Source organism: Prionailurus viverrinus, chromosome D2 (genome assembly GCF_022837055.1).
Source record: "Prionailurus viverrinus isolate Anna chromosome D2, UM_Priviv_1.0, whole genome shotgun sequence".
Taxonomy (NCBI): Eukaryota; Metazoa; Chordata; class Mammalia; order Carnivora; family Felidae; genus Prionailurus; species Prionailurus viverrinus.
In genome coordinates, this window is record NC_062571.1 from 70754135 (window position 1) to 70775829 (window position 21695).

Here is a 21695-nt window from a genome sequence, read left to right on the forward strand (position 1 = left end):
CTGGAGGGAGGGAGGGAGGGAGGGAGGAGATGGGAACTGCTGGAGGACCCAGGAGGAGGTGTGAGCTCTGGGCTAAGGGAAATTACACTGTGGGGCATGACTTTGATTCCATTATCTGAAGCTGTCGAATCCAGTCTGCTACCCCCCAGGCCTCCCTCTCTCCCTGGCTTTGCTCCTCTGGAGACTCCTCCATTGGTTGATTCTGGGCCTCTCCCAAGGAGCCAGAGGCTGGAGAAAGAAAAAGGGGCCAAAAAAAGAGCAGTGAAAGAGTTTTTATTTAGCAGAAAGGGAACTCTGCCAAGAGATTTGGTAAATATTAAACTGAAGGGCCAAGCACGGGAAGGTTAGACGGAGGGAGAAGGGAAAGTGTGTGTGCACGCGTGCGTGCTCGCTCGTGATGTGTGCGCGCTCGTGATGTGTGGGCGTGTGCGTGTGATCCTGCAGGGTGATGGGGCTCCTGAAAGAGACACCTCCAGGAACTCCTGGTTGGAAGGAGGGGGAGGGGCGGGTACCTTGCCACGTGGGGAGGTGTCGGGGACCGACCGGGTCTGGCAGGCCTGTACCCTCTTGCTTCTCAGTCTCCTGAGCAGGGACCGTTTCCTTTGGGGTGTCCACCCGGCTTCCAATCAGGCGTCAGGGTTTCCTTTGTTGAGATCTTTGTCCTTTGACTGAAGCCCGCCACAGAGCCCCTCACACCTGTTAAGGACAGGCGTCCTCTGGGTGGAAGGGAGGGAGGGACACAGCCAGGGCAGGCTCCGAAGGGCAGCCGCAGAGGTATTTCTTAGCTGGTTCCAGGCTTTGCAGGAGGTTGGTGAACATTTAAATAGTACGTTCACATCTGCTTTTATTTTTCCCATTTCTGCAGGCCAGACTGAAAACTTAATAAATTGTATGAAACCCAAGTAAGCATGGATGTTAAAGAACATTAAATAAATTACATAAGTATGCCTACCTGTAACACTTTTATAAGGTAAATGCACGTGGGTTATTTTGCCATAAATACGCACACAGACCAAGATTTATTCTAAAGCCCCCTTGTTCCAGCCCTGCCGCTGGTGAAGGTACTACTGTTCCCCGGCCCCTTCCTTCTCTCCCTGGCAGTGCGGCAGCCGGGGCTTGGAAAATGCGATAATGATGCCATAAGTACCCTAGTGCAAAAGTTGTTTTTTGTTCCAAAACATTGCCAGTTCACGGCATATAAAACTACCACGGATGCTCAGCCAGTTTTTCTTTCCCCCCAAATAAGGCAAGCATTAATGAAGCAGCTGAGGGCCTGGGAAAATATTTTGTCATTCCTTAAAGTGAAATTCCGTCCCCTCTCTCGGCAGGCCCATAGATTTTCAGCTGAAGTGTAATCAGTGTCTAGCCAGAATTTGTTGAGGGGTAGGCTGTGCAATTAAACTTGTTTATTACTGTTGTTCCTTCTAATGACCATTGACCTAAATAACGCTCTGCCTTCACATTCCCCCACGTGTTCGTGCCATGAACGGAAGGCTTTGAATGAAGGAGGGAAGGGTAATCCCATTCCACAGAGGGGAAAGTGAAGTCTCGCCAGGTTCCTTGACCTGCCAGTCCTTGAGCGGGAAGTTGGGCCTGGCAGGGCTCTGGCTCCCCAGAGGCTGCAGCCACTTTGGTAACAGCCACTCCTCTGGAGCCCGGTGTAAGGCAGGGTGGGCAGTGTGGCCCGTGTGAATGCCGTCCGTCAGGCGGCAACCTCACGGGTTGGCGGAAGGCCTGTATTTGAACGTGGGGAAAATAGCCTCCTGTTTAGAAGTATGAAATGGAATATCCAAGCAGTTGGGAAATCTTTTGGGTGGGGTCGAGGGCAGAGAAGAGGACATTAACTCATCTGTTCTTATAGGTGGAGACTTTATCCCAAATACACACGGCATGCAAAGGAGAGGATACACGTCTTATCTTTTTTTTTTTTTTTTCCCTGAAACTTAAGGGAATTATTTGGGACTGTACTGTAGTTTTGTCTAGCGCATCGTAAGAAGTACTTCCTGTCTCCAAACTCACACGGTATTTGGCTCCCACTTGGCAGTTGTGTGATTTTTTTTTTTTTTTTTTTTTTTTTTTGTATCGAGAGCTTAATATGGAGCCTCAGTTTATTCATCTGTACAGAATGGGGATAGCTGTGGCTTCTGAAGGACAGGACTGTCCTTCAGTTCTAGTGGCTGAGAGCACTGACTTTGGAGATGGGCACGTGTTGGCTTTCTCTCAGACTAGCCAGGTGCCTCTTTGCCGTGTTCTTGGGAAGTTTCCAATCTCCCCGTTTCCTTACGGTAAAGTGAGGAACATCGTAACTATCTCCCTCAGGGGTTGTAGTCGGGAGTGAGAGATGTTGTAGGAGTCAGGTGGTCCGATAAATGCTTTTCAAACACGATGTTGCTGTGCCCAATGTTTAGGAAGGGGGGGATGCTATTAATACTTGGCATGCTTTACAGATGATAAGTCTTTTGCATCCCTGTAAGGCTATGATAATTCTTAGTATTGGGTTTGTGTCAGTGTGTGATGTTGGCAAGAAGCTGTCACAGAAACGCAGGTGTCAAGGGCATCAGTATTACTCTTTGCAAACGCCATGTATTCTAAATTCTGATATATCATCAGCTGAAAGATCTGCCTTCAATCTAATAACAAATTTGGGGGGAAGAAAGAAACACTGCTGTGTTAAATTTATCTACCTGTTCTACGCATCTAAATTTCAGAAATAAAACATAGAAATAATGTGAGTCTCAGAAGGGAGGAGCTGTGTCTGGGTGAGTATATAATTTGAGTAAAACCTGTGCTGTTTGGAGCTCTGCATTTCAGAAGGATGCTACGTAAGAAGCTTCCAAACCCACTTTTGATCACATAAGGGCATAGGATTTTTAAGCTGCATGGAGAGAGTGAAAGCAAACCAGAGTCATTCGACATGACCGGGCCAGATATCAGCACTTCGAAGATCAGGCAGACCAATTTTGCAGGATTCTATTCTGCAATCCTGCAGTCCCAAGTTCTCATGTCCTTTTTGACCGTTAAAGGGAGTTTGCTGGTAGTATTGATGGGTGACGAGGCCGGGCTGCTGTGCAAAGCTGGCCTCTCCATAAACACACCGTCGAAAGTCTGTCCACATTCCAACCTCTCTGTAGCCCGTCTCTCCGTTGGAAGGAGTCGGGCTGCAGCGTGAATGGGAACAATGAGTACAGAAGCTCATCAGAAGGTGATATTTGAGTATTTAATGTACTGCCGTTCTTTTGTATTCTATTGGGAAGAATGGGCACCACACATTAACCTTACTGTAAGCGTGATGCATTTGAACGTACAGGGGAAGAACGGCCCAAAGAATATGCATTTCTGCTCTGAGCGGTTTTGAATAAATCAACATAATAGCCCGTGGTTATTAACATATTATGTGAATTGGACAATGATATATACTTTGAGGACCTTGAACTAAATCCACCAGTTAAGAGCCTGTAGGATGGGCTCCAGAAGGACTGGAGTTCTGGGCGTTGAGGTTGTCATACAAAGAAATGAACTGCAGACCACTGGCAGAGGAATTTTCTGGTAATGCTCAGCCCAAAGTAAATTTTCAAATGCTTGGGCTGCGGCACAGAATTGACTAATGTCAGATTAATTGGATCTGGACTTTTAAATGTGGGTCAGTTTGGGTTGGAAGTGATTTTATTATCCACAAACTTCTTTGTACCTCTTTTCCTCCCCAGAAATGCTGTGCTGTAATTTTTCTCTGTTGCCAGGGCTCTCTTCTGAAGCTTCTGAGAAGCAGTATATTTTTCTGTTCGATTTCATAAGAAAATAGTGCTAGGTTTTTGATGTAATTATGTTTAGATTTCACAGAAATTTTCAATGTGTTGAAAGTTAAATTCCAGGGCAAAAAGGAACCGTTTCTTGGGCTCAGACCCAGTGAGCCTGGTCTTTTGCGTTAGTCTTGCCAGAAACTTGCCATGTGAATTGCGGGCAGGTCTTAGCGTGTTTAACCTCACGGGTTAAAAAGAAACAATAGCGGTTACGTAGGATGATTTTTCTTGGTCCGTTATAGCCTGGAAACTTAGGCATTCAATGATCTGTGTCCTCTGCTGTGACCAGAAAGTGGAAAATAAAATGGACAGAGCCTCATAATCTTTGAGAACCAGGATTTTCCTAATTGTTTTTCTCTTTTCAATCTCTGGGTACCCTTTAAAAACCTCTTTAACTGGGTACAAGTCTTCCTCCATGACATTTAATATAACTTTATGGACTTCAGTTAAACTCTCAAGTCCCTTTCAGAAAGTTATTATTTTTTTTAAAATCTTAAGTGCCTTATTAAACCTGCTGAGGAGGTACAGTCCTGGGAGACCATTTATCACATGTGAAAACAGTCTAGATTTAACTCTCCTTAAAAAAAAGCAAAAGGCTGATGAAGCTTACACCAACTTCCCATTTTGGACATAATGCTCTGACTGAGTAAAACGCCGTAATTTATTTTGTACAAAAAGGTTTTGTATGCCCTTGCTCACTGTTGACAGTTGATGGAGACTTAATTTGTTTAGCTAGAGGTTGGCCCACCTGAACGGTGCTTACCCAGAAGCCCTCGTGAGTGATCCAGGACGTCAGGAGAGGGGTGGGACGTGGGCCTTGGGGACTGTGGGGATGCAGATTGGTCACTGTGAGTCATGTGGAGTTTATTATAAGGCTACCCATGGAATCAAGAGAGAGACGCTCTGCCTTGGCATCCGGGCCTTGCAGAGACACGGACAGGAGTCACCACAAACAGGTGCTGCTGGAGGTCGGTTCTGGAAGGCCTGGAAATGGGGTCTCCTCTGGACCCCTGGCTGTTGGAGGGATCTCAGCAGAAGAGTTGCCTGACACATGGGCCTTCGCCGCTTCTCTTCTCGTCTTCGAGTGCCTGCTCTGGACCTGCCCGCCCGCAGGCCAGCCCTGCTCTGCGGAACCTCCACGTTCTCTTCCACCTTGGCCCATCCACCTCGTAGGTTCCTTCTTTGTATCCCTTTGCCTTTGACTTCCAGTTCTCTCTGAGTTAGCAGTTAAAAAACCACCACCACCAACAACAACAAAAACCCCAGAAAACAAAACAAAACAAACCCCAAAAAACCAAGAACAAGAATTTGGCCCTGCTCACCCTTGTTGGGATGGTGTGTCTGTGCCCGTTGACATCACTGACCACTGCCCAGCCTTGGCCGGCTGTCCTTGGGTACGATGCTGCCTCCGGTCCAGTTAGCAGGGAGGGGCTGTCACGTGGTACAGGGTGGGGTAGACCCCCTTGGAAGTGGTGATGGGTGTGGTAGGCACTACCAATGGCATGTCTGGCTCAGAGGGGGAAGCGTGTCTCTAACAGAAAGCTGTTTCTTTCTGCTTGCCTAAGTCAGAGGAGCCTTCCAGGAGGATGTGCTGGGGGCAGTCCAAACAACTCAACACTCAGGCATTCCTCACAAATAGACTTGGGACGTGCCTAATTAAGTAGACCAGTACGATCTTCTGCGTGCTGAGAGACTGTGTATACAGTTGGGGCTTAGTGTGTTCACCCAGGGCATCTCCTTCCCCTGTTCTCACATCTGCTTGTTAACATTGAGATCTGCAAGGGCTGATGAGTCAACCCGGTTGAGATTCCTTATGAAACCAGCTGTGGAGAGAATACTAGCACTTGATGCTTTTTGTGGAGAGGTCCGTTTGCTAATTTCTGATGCCGTGTTCTGAGCATAAATTCTGCAGAGATGGTGTGGGTGTGGTGTCTTCCTTGTCTTTTAACATCTGCAGTGTCGAAGCCCCGTGTTCCGTTATCTCTAGCGATAGAGCTGTTGTGGCGGGGTGGGGGGTGGTGGGGGCCATATCCACATGCCTGTTGTCACACACAAAGCCACAGGCCTCCAGGAGTCCACATTTAATCATGTTGGTGCTTACGTGGGAGAAGGCACCTTCTGTGTTTGCAGCTGACTTGTTCGAAGGTGCACATGCGTATTTGGAGACAACCTTGTGAAACCTCTCAGGGCCTCCGTGGATGCTCTGGGGCCTTGTTCAGGGCAGAGCATTTTAGTAGGAGCAGTGGCTTGGTATGCTGTAGCAAAACAGACCAACCAAGACTTTGGAGCCAGATAGGCGGGCCGAGGGTTTCGGCCCCGTTCCTTAGTACCTGCGTGTTGTAGAAAACTTACTTAGTCTGGAATCCTGTCCCCATTTCTTGAAAACCTAAAAAAAATCCTCCCGTAGTGGAGTAATTGGACACCTGCAAGTGTGTCCCTTCTCTCTCTCTCTCTCTCTCTCTCTCTCTCTCTCTCTCTCTCTACTTGTTGTCTTCTTTTGCTTCTACTGAAGCTCTGGACCTTGGGAAGGTCCAGAGGAAGGGTAGTGTCATGGGCTTTCACCTTCAGCTGAAGGTTGGTGGGACTCTTGCCCCAGATTTACTGAGAACAAGTTCTGGGGCAAGATTCTGGCTTGGGTCTGGTGCTATTCCTGAATCAATGAGGCCAGGAGAGGAGGGCGATCATGTAAGAAGAGGGCAGTTCCCACTGGATCGCTTGACTGGATGGAGTTAGAGAGGTCTCTGGGGGAATTTGCAGGAGTCAGTCACTTTTTTAAACAGTTATTAATTAGTAATTGAGTTTTGCACTTAGTGAGTGGTGTGAAATTCTCAGCCCTTTGGTATCTACTAGATGCTCGTCGTTAATTTTCTCCCTTCCCTTGTTAAGGAGACCGCAAGGGCTAAACTGTGTCGAGCTAAGAACCGGTTATGAACGCCTCCATTTACAGAACCCAGTATAATTCCGGGTATCTTCCCCAGGCTGTTCGCTCCGGCCCATCTGCTGAATAGGGCAGGGTCTTCTGAGAGGACAGCCCTGCAGGAACAGTTGTGCTATGTATTTTTAGGACCTGCCATTGCAGATACAGCCTTTCCTGGGTTCCCAAACCTTGGGCTTTTATTTATTTTTTAAGTTGGACAGAGTCTGATATTGAAAGTGAGGAAAGAACGCTGGGAAGAGCAACAGGGTTGAGGTGAAGGTAACTGCTCATTCTTCTCTCTGAGAAAGATGTGTGTGTTCTGTCGAGTGCCTGCCGTGTCCCCTGTGCTAGACTCTTTACAGGCGCCTTTAAAGGGAATCCTCATGACGTTTTAGAGTAGATACTGTTACCTCCCATATGAGGCACCCGAGTCTCAAGCAGATTCATAACTTACCCAGATTATGTGCCAGGGACCCTCCAGATGGTCTTTGCTCTTAGTCCCCGAGACGGCACTTTATTTTTATGTATTTTTTAAAATGTCTACTTATTTAATTTTGAGAGAGAGAGAGCGAGAGAGTGAGCAGGGGAGGGGCAGAGAGAGAGGGAGAGAGAGAATCCCAAGCAGGCTCCGCGCTGTCGGCACAGAGCCTGACGCAGGGCTCGAACTCACAGACCGCGAGACCGTGACTTGCGCCGAAGTCAAGAGTCGGATGCTCAACCGACCGAGCCACCCAGGTGCCCCCTGCCCCAAGACCGTATTTGAAGGCGTCTCTCAACAAGGGAAAGCTGAAAGCCCATGTTTGCTATGGCTAACATGAGAAAACTTTTTTTTTTCCCCTATAGCTTTATTGAAATATAATTCACGGACCATCCAGTTCACCCATTAAAGTATACATGGCTGTCACATATCCAGAATTGTGCAACCATCACTCCACCTCCTGGCCCCCCATGTCCATTAGCAGTCACTCTCCATTTTCACCAGTTCCTTCCCATCCTAGATAGCCCCTCAGGTCTTCTCTGTGTCTGTGGATTTGCCTAGTCTGGGCTTCTCATGTGAATGGAATCCTACGATGCGGGGTCTTTTGTGATTGCTCCTTTCACTTCGAGAAATGGGGAAGCTATTGATGGGAGCTTGTCCAAGCTATCCTCTTCGCACCTTGGTCTACTGGAATTTCATGACCTTTGGCTTCTTCCACGCTGTTTCGTGACCCTCTGTGCCACAAGAAGCCAGACGATAGGAACACCCAAGCGAACTTTTGAGTACAAATGAGGATGCTGGAATTAGTAGTGGAATGCTTGGTGGGTTAGGTGTGGGCCTTGGATGGAACAGACTCCTTCCTTTTAATACCTGGTGGCTCCAGTGCCAGTAGGGAGAGGGCTACATGCCGCCCGAGGAGGGTTGGGAATGAGGTTCCCTGGCATTCACCGCTAGGGACAAGATCGGCTTTGAAGGTACGCTGGGCAGAAGCTGGAGGGCCTGTCTTTTGTGACGTTTGGGGGTGTTAGGGCAGATGTGGAGACCGGTCCCCGGCCCCTTGGTGCCAAAGGACTCCAGGGGAGTTTCAGAAACCTCTCATTTTCCCCTGCCTGTTCTCACCCCCGCCCCGGTTTCCTCCCCCGGTTCACACTGCGGATGGGGGAGCCCTTCACCTTTTCCGTTCTGGGTGCAGCAGCCGTAAGGAATGTTATCAGTGTTGAGACCGGGCACAGGACCAAACCTTGCTGGTGTCTGAACTGACACCCAAGCGGAGCCCGAAACAGCGGTGCAGGTTATGCGTCAGCTGACGGCCACTGAGCCGGCTGCCTGTCCTGCTGAGGTTGGTCCTCGCCGGCCTGGCTGGGTGATGGTGTAAAAACTGCATCAGGCAGGTCGCACTGGTGTAGATCCACGCAGGCCTGTCACCTCTCCCAAAATGAGTGGGTTCCTGTGGGTCGTGGGGCTGGCCCGGGGGTAAAGTGCTTTTTGCAAATCACTCGCTTGCTTATAAGCGAGTTAAATGAAAGGGACCAATACAAATGTTCCTGCTTGGAAAGCTGGCAGTGGAATATGAGAAGTTTTTATTTCATGGCAGGTGACTTGGTGGGGGCTCATGGCTTGCATCTCGCCTTGATCTCTAGCCATCTGTTGTTTCCTGCCTTTTGGGTGGAAAAAGAACAGTGTGCTTCCCTGTATATGTCAGGGTGATGGCGTGGGGGTTGGCACTGGGTCCAAGACCTTTCTGGTGTCGTGGGGGGGGAAAATGCAGAGACCAGGGTTCTTGAAGTTTCTTAATAAATTCCGGTGCTAAGTGCTGAGTGACGAGCTCGGCCCCTGGGCCAGAGTGACTACACTGTTCGTGTCCCCAGAGGTGGACGTAGCCCCTAGGATGCTGGTGACCAGCCGTGTGTCCATAGGGCAGAGCCAGGTGGCCTGGGTGTGGATGGAAGTGCAAGGCAGCATACGGTCCTGCCCTGTGCACCTGGCAGGGTGCGGGGGGCGGTGTCTCTGTGTCCTTCAAGCAGGCGCCTTTCCAGCCTAGACAGCAAGCTCCCTTACTTACCTCTTGGGGCCTGTGGAGGAAGAACGGTGCTTACTGTCAACCCCGAAAGCCTAGGTTTTGATGTGATCACGAAAACGTTTGGGTTGAAATGGTCACAAGATGTTCTTGACTCTTCCCTTCCGAGCTGCTTCCGGCCGCCGTTTCCATTCTCGCAAGCCTCCCAACCTGTGGGCCCTGGGCATGAGTCACTGAGCCAGACTGCCGCCCATCCCGCTGGCCTGGATGGCTCGGGGCGGGAGCTGCTGGCACGACATCCAGAAAACAAACCACACCCCGGGAATGAGGATGCACTGTAGCATTTCTGTGCTCTGGACCAGAGGCACCGGGGGCTCACGACGGGCCTGGGGCTCGTGCCCCTGCATCCAGTGCTGCTCTTGTCTCTCGTGTCCCATCGCTGGTGAGCTGGCCGGTGCTGGTCAGCAGGGGAGTACTTACCCGTGGCATTAAGAGGATGGTCAGTTTGACTAATCCCTCAAAGGTCAGCGAGGGTGTTGATGATAGCGCCTCTCTCTTCCCTGAGCCCAAAATGCGACCTTGTTCTGCTTAATGCAGAACATTCTAGATTGATAAATTAAACTTGGGCTTCAGTTTTTATTTTACAGTTCAGAATTCTTTCATTAAGGAGATGAGAGGTAAAAATGTCATTGTTTTGCCAGCTGGCTACCAACAGACTCCTCGCACTCTGGAAAGGGATTAGCTTGAGTTTTCTTGAGGGACTGGCTTATTTATTATAGATCAGCAGATTACTAAAGCCCTGTGATTTTAAAGAGATCTAAACACAACTGGAACCCCTTCTCTCCACCTTGAGGCACGCACCGATCTTTCTAGTACTGTCCCTTCATACGTTTGTAAATGACAACGTTAGGGACAGTATTAAAATCGTTGCAGGGTTCCCGGGACCTTGGACATAGCTGAAGGCGACACGCTAGTCACTGAGGGGCTCACGGGCACATTTGCATCACCATATTTTTCGGCATTTCCCAATGGCTGTTGGAGGATTCGGATTAGGGTTGGATGATTTTGCTGTTCCTGCTACGGTGATCTGGGTACTTTTTGAGGCGAGAGCGTCTGTGTCAGTCCGTGCCGGAGGAATACTTTCAGGCCAGTTACCTGTACCTCATCGGTTCTCAGCTGGGGTGATTTTGCTCTTCAGGAGACCTTTGACAATGTCTGGATGCATTTTTGGTTGTCACAGCTGGGAAGGGGATGCTACTGTCACCTAGTGGGTAGTAGGGAGGTTGCTAGGGTAGCCCCCACCACGAAGGATGATCAAATATCAGCAGTGCTGAGGTTGAGAAATCTAACGTCAGTGTTATCGAGCAGCCTCCCTCCTGAAACGAAAGCACAGGCTCAGGTATGGGAAAGCATATTTGAAAATAAGTGACATACCAATCTGCAGGTCTACATTGTAGGGTAATCTGTTTTTTGTTGTTTCTGTTTTTTGCCAGTTGTTGTATGTACTTAAAAATATCTTGGTGGTTTATTAGAGTAGTTAAAAAAAAACCAATAAGCGTTACAACTATATGAACATGATGATCTAAAAACTGGTAGCTTCTCAGGCTTCAAAAAGGCCTGTGACACAGAGAATAGCCCCCTGAGCCGTGTTTTGTTTGCCGTGGTCCCGCAGTGGGTTCGTTTAGATCTACCTGGTCAGCGGAAGAGAGAGCGTGTGCAGTCAGTCCATTTGCATTTCTCGAAACCCTAGAAACCCTAGTCTTCCGCTCCTGTAATCATCTTTTGTTTTTTCCAAGTGAGAGACGCAAAACAAATCATCCTGCTCTTCCTAGCGTACTCAAAAGTTTGTGTTTGTCTGCCTTTCAAGGTGTAGCGCCAGATTACGTTCTAGAATTCCCATTTTGCTTTCTAAATCCTGTTCTTACAAGGAACCGTCTATTGACAACGCATCATAAATTTTTCGCGGCTCCTCCGTGACATTTCTGGGGAAGTAAATGAAAGGTGTAAATTAAGAAAAGCAAGTGTTTGTGGTTCCCACTTTAACCTTCTGTTATGTTAAATGGCTTTGTTGAAGAGGGCTGTCACTGTTCTTGAAAACTTGGGAAAATCCACAGCAAGCTGTGCCATTAGTTGCCTTTGGGAGCACAAGATGTTTGATGTGAAAATTATATGGCCACATCTAATTGGGTGTATTTTCACCCCACCGGATATCAACTCAAGAAATGACTCTTCCCCCTCCCCTGCTTTTTGAGCTAAATTGTTTAACCTGAATTTCATGCTGCTGAGAAAATTGCATTCCAGTAATCCAGGTGCCATTTTCCAATGTCTTTTGTTTAGTAGCATGTGTGTATGACGCAACCATATAAATTTCTAGACGTCCGGCAAGAGCTGGTTATCAATCCCTCCCTGATTTGGGGGATGATAAGGCCTGTGACCCCACCCTTTCCCTCCCGAATTTACACTCCTCCCTGTGCCCTGTGGAAACCTAGCCAGCCAGTGGAAAGAAAATAGAAGCTCTCTGGACCTCTGCTTCCTGTAAAATGGGAATAATAATTCTTATCCTGCCTGTTTCCCAGAGTTGTGCGTTTGTTTCAAACGAAGTGTGCTCAGAATTCAAATAAAAAGCAGTTAGAGATAAGATCATGGCAATTATACCAATGGAAACAGCAGAATTTTTTTTAAAATTTTTTTAACGTTTATTTATTATTTTTGAGACAGAGAGAGACAGAGCACGAGCGGGGGAGGGGCAGAGAGAGAGGGAGACACAGAATCCGAAACAGGCTCCAGGCTCTGAGCGGTCAGCACAGAGCCCGACGCGGGGCTCGAACTCACGGACCGCGAGATCATGACCTGAGCTGAAGTCGGATGCTTAACCGACTGAGCCACCCGGGCGCCCCCAGAATTTTTTTTTTTTTTTAATTACAGTTCACTCGTTTAAAGTGTACAATTTGATGGTTTTGGGTGTATGTACAGTTTTCCGACCTTCGCCACCGTTTTAGGACATTTTCGTCCTCCCCAAAAGAAACTCTGTATTTTTATTTTGTTTTTGTTTGATTTTATTTATTTTTGAGAGGGAGACAGAGGGTGAGCGAGGGAGGGGCAGAGAGAGAGGGAGACACAGAATCCGAAGCAGGCTCCAGGCTCTGAGCTGTCAGCACAGAGCCTGACACGGGGCTCGAACTCACGAACTGCGAGATCATGACCTGAGCCGAAGTCAGACGCTCAACCCACTGAGCCCATCAGGTGTCCCAGAAACTCCATACCCATAAGATTGTACAGTATGTGGTCCTCTGTGATTGGCTTCTTTCACTTGGCATGTTTTCAAGATTCATCTACGTTTTGGCATCTATCAGTATTTCATTACTTTTTTATAGTCAAATAATATTCCATCCTGTGGATGGGTCACACTGTGTTGATCTACTCATCAGCTGATGGTAAACTTCAGAATTTTAAAAATAGAAGCTAGACCATATTTGCTTTAATTTGCAAAATTATCCCCCCCCCCCCCCCACTTTTTTGGGGAAGTGCTCTTATGCTGAATACTGTTACAGGGCACAGATTTCCAAGTCTGTGGGTGGTCTTCATAGTTGAGCAAATACTAATAACCTCAACAGATTCTACCTGGAACCAAATATTGGGTGAACATGACCGAACAGTCGTGGTCCCTCTGAAGCCCAAGGCTTTTCATCTGTTAGAGTAGTAACTATTGCTGGTGACTTTTTCTGTGGGTTGGCTAAGGATTAAGACATTATCTCCAGTGACTCAGGCACACCCCTGATGGTACTATCTCCTTTGTCTTCATTTTCTCCTCTGGTGCTAATCGCGCAAATAGCATCCAAAAGATTGTGATCAGGTGAGGTTATTTCCAGCCTGGGGAGTCTTTTTTTGCTCTGTATGCGGTTTGCTTGTTTGTTCATGTTTTGGTTGTTGGTTTTACCTGTTGTAAATATTCAGAGGCCCAGGTCTGTTGACATTCTGGAGAGAGGAAAATACACTTTGTCCAGATTTGACACGCTGGCTGCCCGTCTGTGCTGTGGCTTGGTGTGGCAGAGGGCAGAGTCTCTGTGCTCAGGGTGCAAAACCCAGCCGGGGTCAGCTGCCTTGTAACCACTTCTGATTACCAGCCTCCACGACTGTTTTGGGCATTAATGTCCCTTACGTACTCCGAGGAGAAACTCTTCAAGGAAAATGTGATTTTTTTTTTTTTCTTTTCTTTATTGGCTGCGCAGGTTGGACCTAGGAAGATGAGTTTTGCTTTAAGAAGCAGGGAACCCTTAATGGTCTTTGAGAGAACCCTGAAAATTAGGTGTTTTTTCAGAGCCATCTAAATGACACTCTGTGGTTGTTATTCTGGGCTCTGTACGTTAGCAGGTGGGTCCGCCCATTTAGTGCTGGGAAGAAACAGGAATAAGATGGTTTGACTCCTCCAGTCTACATGTGTACTGTCTCTGTTGCCTTACACACACACACACACACACACAAATACACATATTTAGAATTTTTTCCTCTCTCAAGTTTCTCTCTCTCTCTTTTTTTGAGAGAGAGGGAGGGAGGAGTAGAGAGAGGGAGACAGAGGATCTGAAGGCGACTCTGCTGACAGCAAAGAGCCCGATGCAGGGCTTGAACTCATGAACTGCGAGATCATGACCTGAGCTGAAGTCGGACGCATAACTGAACCAACCAGGCGCCCCTCTCGAGGTTCTCTTTAACCTGACTTGTACTAACAAAAGCAGCTGACCAGGCAAGGTCCACTTTGAGAAAAACAATTCTGCCTTGTGCCACATCACCACCGCCCTTAGACCCACTGTGGTTACCCCAGGCTTGTGCCCGATGACAACAGTAGTGGCCTCTTAAGTTATCTTACAATAGTGTGATTCTTTCTGGGGATGACAGAAAGGGGCCGGTGTCATTTTGGAACCAGGGATGCTAGCGAATGGAGCTGGCCAGCCTTTCCCCAAATTGTCGAGTACCTTTCCCCATTCTGAATGAGATGGCGTCTGGATCCGTCCTGCCTATAGGAATCTGTTGCTTTTGAATATTTATATCCTCCCATCCTTCCAACGTGATCCCTCCTCTCATAATATTTGGGGAGAATTTTTTTTTTTTACCAAACTATGTCAGTGTAACAAATTTTTGTGCAATTAGTACAGTGCATTTCAACCGAAATGGTTTGCTTTCATAAATACTGAGAAGGTTTAAATAACGTTTTCTCATAAATCCGCCCTCGTTTACAGTTACTCAGTTACTGCACCAAGAAGACCCTCCAGAGTTTGATGTTGTCAGGAAACATATTAGCAGAAAATAGTATGGTATCTAATGCTAATAATTGGTTAGTGGAAATGAGAAAAGAAGAAATGTAATTGGGGCTCCTGTGGCTAACAAGAGGTGAATTATGAAACATTTCCAGGGGAGATTCCAGGGCTGTTCCAGAAACCTGTCATTTGCATTTTAAAACATTTGGGCTCCATTGAGAGGGGAGGGGGGGTGCTGTTTACCAACACTGCTTTCTTTTGCAGAGTGAAGCGCTCCAAATTGCCCGAGTGGGAGCTAGATCCCCAGGCACACCCAACCCCTGTAGGAGCTCCTGCTGGTTTTTAAGGAGAGGATTGGCTGGTAGACGCTCCAAGTGCTAGCCAGCGCCCCGCCCCCCCGCCTCCTGGAGTTTGCGCAGTGCTGCTCACGGCGCAAGGTGGCCCGATAGGGACCCGCATGCCTGCCCAAAGGCTAGTCTGGGACAAGGAACCTCCCTTTAGCAGGAATCTCATCAAAGGCACATCATTAGATACCCTCTATTAGCCGGATTCACACAGCTTTCTGCAGCCTGTGGTTCTTGGACGCCAGCTTCTGCCTCCAGCTCTTCCCTCGTAGTCGTTGCTGGGCGAGGTGGACGGGCTGATCGTTTACGCCTGCCCTTGTGGATCAACTCCCGTTCTCTCGAAGTTAATTGCTGAGCATGGTTTTTCTTGAGCTCATCGGCATTTTGTCTGTCTGGAGTGATTGCACGTTTAGGGGCAGGGACTCTCAGATCCATATGCGGATCACGGCTACGCAGCCTGGTTGCAGGGAGAAGCTTCCCTGGCCATGTGCTGAGGTCAGCGCGGAACCTCGTCACTGCCTGAGGAGGCAGATGGGAGGGATGTACTGGCACTCCGCTCGTGTCTGGCTTTCCAAGGAATTAGGATGGCCTCAGAAAAGACTTCACGGAGTGTTCCAGCGACATCCGTTAGAACTTCATTCATTTTTTTGCGTGCCTTGGCTAATTTACCAATATTAAGGTTAGCCGTTTGGAGTTATTACCTTACGTCCCAGTAGAGCCTTGACCTTTACTTAAAAAAAGCTCATTTAGGGGGCGTGTGGGTGGCTCCGTCAGTTAAATGTCCTGACTTTAGCTCAGGTCATGATCTCGTGGTTCGTGGGTTCGAGCCCCATGTTGGGCTCTGTGCTGACAGCTCAGGGCCTGGAGCCTGCTTCGGATTCTGCGTGTGTCTCTCTCTCTTTACCCCTCCCCCGCTCACATTCCGTCTCTCAGAAATGAATAAATGTTAAAAAAAGATCGAAAAAAAAGCTCATTTAGTGTTCATACCAGCTGAAAATTAAGTTATTTTTACTTGATCCTAAACTCTTTAATAAACTTTTTTTTTATTTTTAGTTTTTTCAAGGTTTATTTATTTTTGAGGGAAAAAGAGACAGAGATCAAGTGGGGGAGGGGCAAAGAGAGAGGAGAAGAGAGGGACACAGAGTTCAAAGCAGTTTAATAAACTATTTTATACCCTCTTTCCCTTCGTTGTTTATGATACTGTAATGAAAACTATATATGTTTTATTTCCAGCTTCTTAACGTTTATTTTGAAGTATTTTTTTTTCTCCCAGGAAACAAAGCAGGTTGGCAACATTTTCTTTTAACCAATAAGCATCTTTTGAAATGACGCTTCAAACCCCATTCATGATACCATATCCCTAAAATATTTTTCTGGGCCATGTGAAGCTTTTATCTCGTAAAAGAAAGCTTTCCTGCCCACGTGTCGCCTTTTCTCCTTGGCTATAACTTTCTTCAGCAACTCTCCCCTTGTTATATAAGGGCCATGTCCAGAAATTGAGGCACATTGGATTTGTACTTAGAGCCATTTGAGCACCTCGTGAGTTCCCCTCCTCTGTGTTCTGCTAGCCCTGCAGAATTGGAGCTTTTGTGGGTGGTGGGCAGGGCCCTTAGAGGGTACCCTCAGGTGATGTGACAAACCGGCCCTCAGAAATGCGGGGCGCACAGCCAGGTAGGTGGCAGTGGCTCCGAGGCCCTGCATTTGTTTCTGTGCTGAGGTTGAGAAGAGGTGACCTGTGCTGTGTACAAGGGCGAGTGTAGGGATGCACTTGACACGGGTTTCTTCTGGGTCCATCCTGTTTTGCCTTCCATTTGGATCCTGGTCTTTCTCACTACGATGTGGTCCCTGAGGGCCAAGGCTGACTTCATTCATTCTATCCCTTGAGTGTAGGGACGGTGATCATGTTTTGCCCCATGCCACCTCCGAGCAGGATGGCTCAGGGTCACTGACAATGGCACGAGAAGAAGGAGTCTCAGTCCGTGAGCTGTCCACTAGCCATTCCCAGCCATGGGCCATTGGCTTCCATATTCAATGCCATCCGCCTACGTGTGCGTGCACGCGGGTCTACGCACATGTGCCCACACATATGCACCTGTAGACTCTCACACTTCGTCACTCACACACACTCCCAGTTTTGGAACATAATCGTGAACATCAGACGTTACTTTCCACCTGCCACGTCAGCGACAGTGTCGTGGTTTGGCTTTACCATTTAATGACAAAAACGGTGGCTTGTTTGTAGCTCTGATTACAGTTTTCTTTGCGTCTGTGTTAAGTTGGTTGACAACGTATTTCAAATGTAATTAGTCCCCACCAGAGTTACCTCACCTTCAAGAGGTGAGAATTATTGATGGAGGTTAAAGCTAGAACAGCGTGACCCGTGCAGACCTGAACTCTCTTTCCAAGGTCACAAATGTGTATGTGGGCTTTACTTACCGGGTCGGACGGTTGGATAGGTGGCTGCTGTGGCTTATTTGCTTTCTGGCGTCCTTGTTTGTATGCATGTGTGTATATGTGAATACGTGATAAAGAGATATGAGGATTTTACCCTCTTAGCAATTAAAAAAAAATTGTCATTTTGCCAGTTTGCTTCTTTAACGGAATGGCTCTTGCCAGTGCTTTTCTTGCAAATGGATTTCTTACTCCTCCAAAGATGCTGCAGTTTCAAAATACGATTCTTCCATGTCCTCTGTAGAACCCTGAACTCCTAGTTTTTAAAGTCCCGGTTTTGCTTTGTTCTTCTCTGTATAGTCCTGGGTAGGTCCTTTTATGTCTAGACGTAGAGATTTAAAATAAAATCGTGAAAGAAATTGATTACATGATTTCTAAGACCCATTTCGTTGGGTCTTAGAAATTCACAATTCTGGTTTCTTTCTTTTAGAGACGCACAGATAATCCTTTCCCTCTTGCTTGGGGGGAGAAAACACATAAAAAAATACAACCCAAATATATTAGGGCGATACAGAACTGATAGGATGTGCGTGTGTGCGTGTGTGTGTGTGTGCATGTGCGTGTGTGTGTGTGTGTGTGTGTGTGTGTGTGTAAGGAGATTTATTGTAAGGCTGACACGATTATGAAGACAGGCAAGTCCCAAGATCTGCAGTAGGCAAGCTGGAGACATGGGGGAGCTTGTGATGTAGTGTAGTCTGCTTTTGAAGGCCCGGGAACCAAGAGAGCTGATGGTGTAGTTCATGTCCAAAGGCTGGCAGGCTTGAGACCCTGGAAGAGCCAAGGTTGCAGTTTGAGTCTGAAGGCATAGAAAACTGATGCTCCACTTGAAGGCAGCCAGGCTAGAAGGAGGAGTTCCTTCTTCTTTGGGGGGGAGAATCAGCCTTTTGTTATTCGGGCCTTCAACTGATTAGATGAGGCCCACCCCCATTATTACGGAGGGCATCGGTTTTATTCAGTCTGTCAGTTTTCATGTTGAACTTGTCCCAAACCCCAGAAACACTCAGAATAACGTTTGGCCAAATATCTGGGCACCCCATGGCATAGTCAGGTCAATACATAAAATTAACCGTCACATCAAACTTTTCTGAGACAGAATTTAAAACTTCTGGTTTTTTCTTTCTAAGAGGTGCGCTCACAGTTCTCCCAACAGCCAGTAGCAGCTGTTCGCCATATTGGATCTGAATAACATTTCATGCGAAATCTTTATCTCTGGAGGCTTTCATATTTTTTCGGGTTTTTGTTTTTTAAATGCTCTTCAACTCCTCCTTTCCTTTTTATTTTTCCTGGCAAAGCAAATCGTACTTTCTAGCTCATTGGGTTCCATTCTGCTGCATTAATATTTAAATATTGCCCAACCACTTGTGGAAGGATCTATAAGCTCTCAAAGAGACAAAATAGTAGAATACACAAATGTCACCACAACTTTTTTGGTGACACATCTTGATTCTTGATCCGTGTGGCCGTGGCCCAGAACTGGTCAGCACCCCATGTCATCAGGTGCTGAGTCACTAGTGAAATTGAAACCCGCCATCCGCTCCGTCTGCCTTCTCTCTTAACATGCCACAGCTTCGTACCTTCACCTTCTCCAGACGAAATGTGTCTTTCGAAATCGTCTGTCACAAATAGGCGGTGCCTCTGGAGAAGGGAGGCCGATCTGGTGCTGTTAAGTGTTCGTGGCTCCTGCTTGCTGGAGACCACATCTTAGGGCAGTGTAGCCAGTGACATCGGAGGCACCAGAGGAGCAGGGGGGCTGAGTGTCAGTTCCTGTAGGTGTTGTGGTTCAGGGCCCCTCTCTCCATCCCAGGCCACAAGCCATATTCATTCCTATTTTAACAAAGGCCAGGTGCCTGTTCCAAAATACTGCCTTATAATCGTCTCCTCATCATGCCAGGACCATGAAACTCACGGGGTTTTCATTTACTTTTTCTGAAGTGTCTCCATTTCTTTCCACATTACCCCTTGATCCGTGGGTGGGTAATTATTGAGGTCAGTCTGATTAAGGTGACCTAGACTACTCCAGTCAGGATGCCTCTCTCTCTCTCCCCAAACCCAATCCAAACTGACCTGAGCAAAATAAGTGTATTGACCCCAAACTCCTAACAAAGAAGTACACGGGTGGCATGCATCAGGCATGGCTGGAACCAGGGGCCCCCATTTACCAGGACACCATTTCTCTCCTTGGCTCTGGGTTGATGTCACCTAATGAAGACAGGCTGAAGTCCAGAGGGATCTTATCGTCTGAACCAGTGGTTGTGGACGGGGATGTGATGCGTTGAGTGCAGTTGGACTGAGGGGTCCACGTGGCTTGAGAGTTGGGGTTGCACCTCCTAAGTAATTCAAGGTACTGGTACCAGAAAAAGTACGAATGGATGTGGAGCATAAAACTCAGTGGATGCCTGCTTTCTAATCTTTAGGGTCCGTTGAGGAGTTATATATTTATTAAGGGGAGATTCGGCTACAGTTCCTTCTCGGTACAAAATGATTTTGTACTTGTATATACATTTGAATTTGTTTAGAAGCCATTTTTTTTTATCCTCCAAAATTTGAAGTGGCTTAGAAGACTTTACGTTATCCCAAAAGATTGGAAATGAACACTTAAAGAAGTGAGAAAAAAAGAAAAGCAGGGTACGCCCAGAAGACAAGAAGGGAATAAGGATAATTTTACACATTTCAAAGCTAGGAGCTCCTACAGAATTGGTTGAAATGACCTGCAGATTTGGCTCTGAGGTTCCCAGGAATGGCAGATCTGGGTTTTAGATGGAGGGGTGTGTGTGTAAGTGTGTGTGTGTGTGTGTGTGTGTGTGTGTGTGTGTGTGTAAGTAACATATCCGCATAAACCACAGGCCCCTGTGGGAGTATAGACCCGAGGAAAGGCCATGGGAAGACAATAAAGATGCCGTGGTCTCTGGTAACCTTAGATACATTTCTTTCCCAAACTCCTCTGGGACACTTGCCCTTGGGGGCCTTGCCTCTTTGCTCTCAGCACCTTGTTAGAAAACAGAGTGAGCAGACAGGGATTTCAACCCTCATGTTGCTGGGTTCCTTCCAGGAACAGTTGGAGGGTTAAGCCATGTCACCTCTGATGGGAGACAGTAAGGTGAGTCACCGCTGTGACAAGGCAGAATGAGATTACCTTAGTTGTAAAGCTGGGCCGATCTTGAAAATGGACTCCTGCTTGCCTAATGACTCACATTCCTGTTTACAAATGAGCGCTGTGTGGGGAAGTGCAGAGTGGGGCGTTCTGTTTCCCAGACGGAGACCAGAGACCTCCAGGCATGGGCAACCAGGGCTACCTCTGGGAGCTTGGGCTGCCCTTTCTGGGGGGCAGACCTCGGGGCTTCCGGCAATGGTGGCTTTCCGAGACCAGACACAGGGACAGCTGCAGCCAGCTAGGACCCTGGAGTATCACCAGCTTGCAGGCCACGTGACCCCTTCCCATTTGGGGAGTCCATGTGGCCTTTGGATGGTTTTAATCCTCCTGGACACCCTCCCCCCCCCCCACCCCCACCCTGCTGCCACTATGGGAGGACCAGGTAATATGGTAGCCATGTAAATTGTTCTGGAAATACAGTTGCTGTTTATAGAATTCGTCCTTTATTTCCATCGATTTGCTGTCTCCCAGAGTCTTTAGCATCCATTATGCTCCTTCATGCTGCTATTTGTTGAAATCAGAACATAAGATATTGGGTTTTGTGCTCAGTTCAGTCTCATGCCCTTAGTCCTGAATTCTGTTATTCAGGATTAAGAAGGGTGAAGAATTTATTTATGGCACTTCTTTTTTTCTTCATATAAACCCTTTTAAAGACTGGAGTAGAGAAACCATCACATGCATACAAAGGGCATAGATATTTTCTTTTCTAAAAGGCAATCAGAATGATATTTCTCTGTTGTGAAATAGCCCTTCTTGGACCCCAGGTCTCTTTATGCCCCCTAAAATCTCTACCCCATTTATAGAGTAACAGGGAATGTCTGGACAGGCAAACAAGTCCACACAGCAGCACCGTGAGTCGACCGAGACCTGGTCCCTATTCCCCTTCCGCCAGTTACTAGCTGTGTGACCTTGGGCATGCTCCTTAACGTCTCTGAGTCAGTTTCCTCCTCTGTAAAATGGGCATGACAATACCTACCTCACAGGGTGGTTGTGAGGAGTTGAGGAACAGCGTGCACATTCCTGTCTAAAACCCCCGACAGGGTCGGCAGTCAAGGAAGCAGCTGTCATGATAGGCTCCAGCCGGGCTGAAATTGAGTACAGCACCTGCTTCTTGAGCACGCATACCTGTGTGCTGCCGCATCTTTTCGAGGGGTCCAGAGATGTAAACGTAGTTGCCTCTCCAAAATCGTAGTCCGGCAGAGGAGAAGGTGACTAGACAGATCCCCAGATAGCCCTAGGTTAGTATTGGGTGGAACTGTATGTGATTGCATTTTTGTAGGGTAGAACT

At 47.5% G+C, this 21695-nt stretch overlaps 1 protein-coding gene across 28 annotated transcripts in view; it reads left to right on the forward strand.

The window, feature by feature from the left end:
* Positions 1-21695, forward strand: part of TCF7L2 (transcription factor 7 like 2) — a 202952-nt gene that overhangs the window by 104927 nt on the left and 76330 nt on the right. The window lies entirely within an intron of this gene.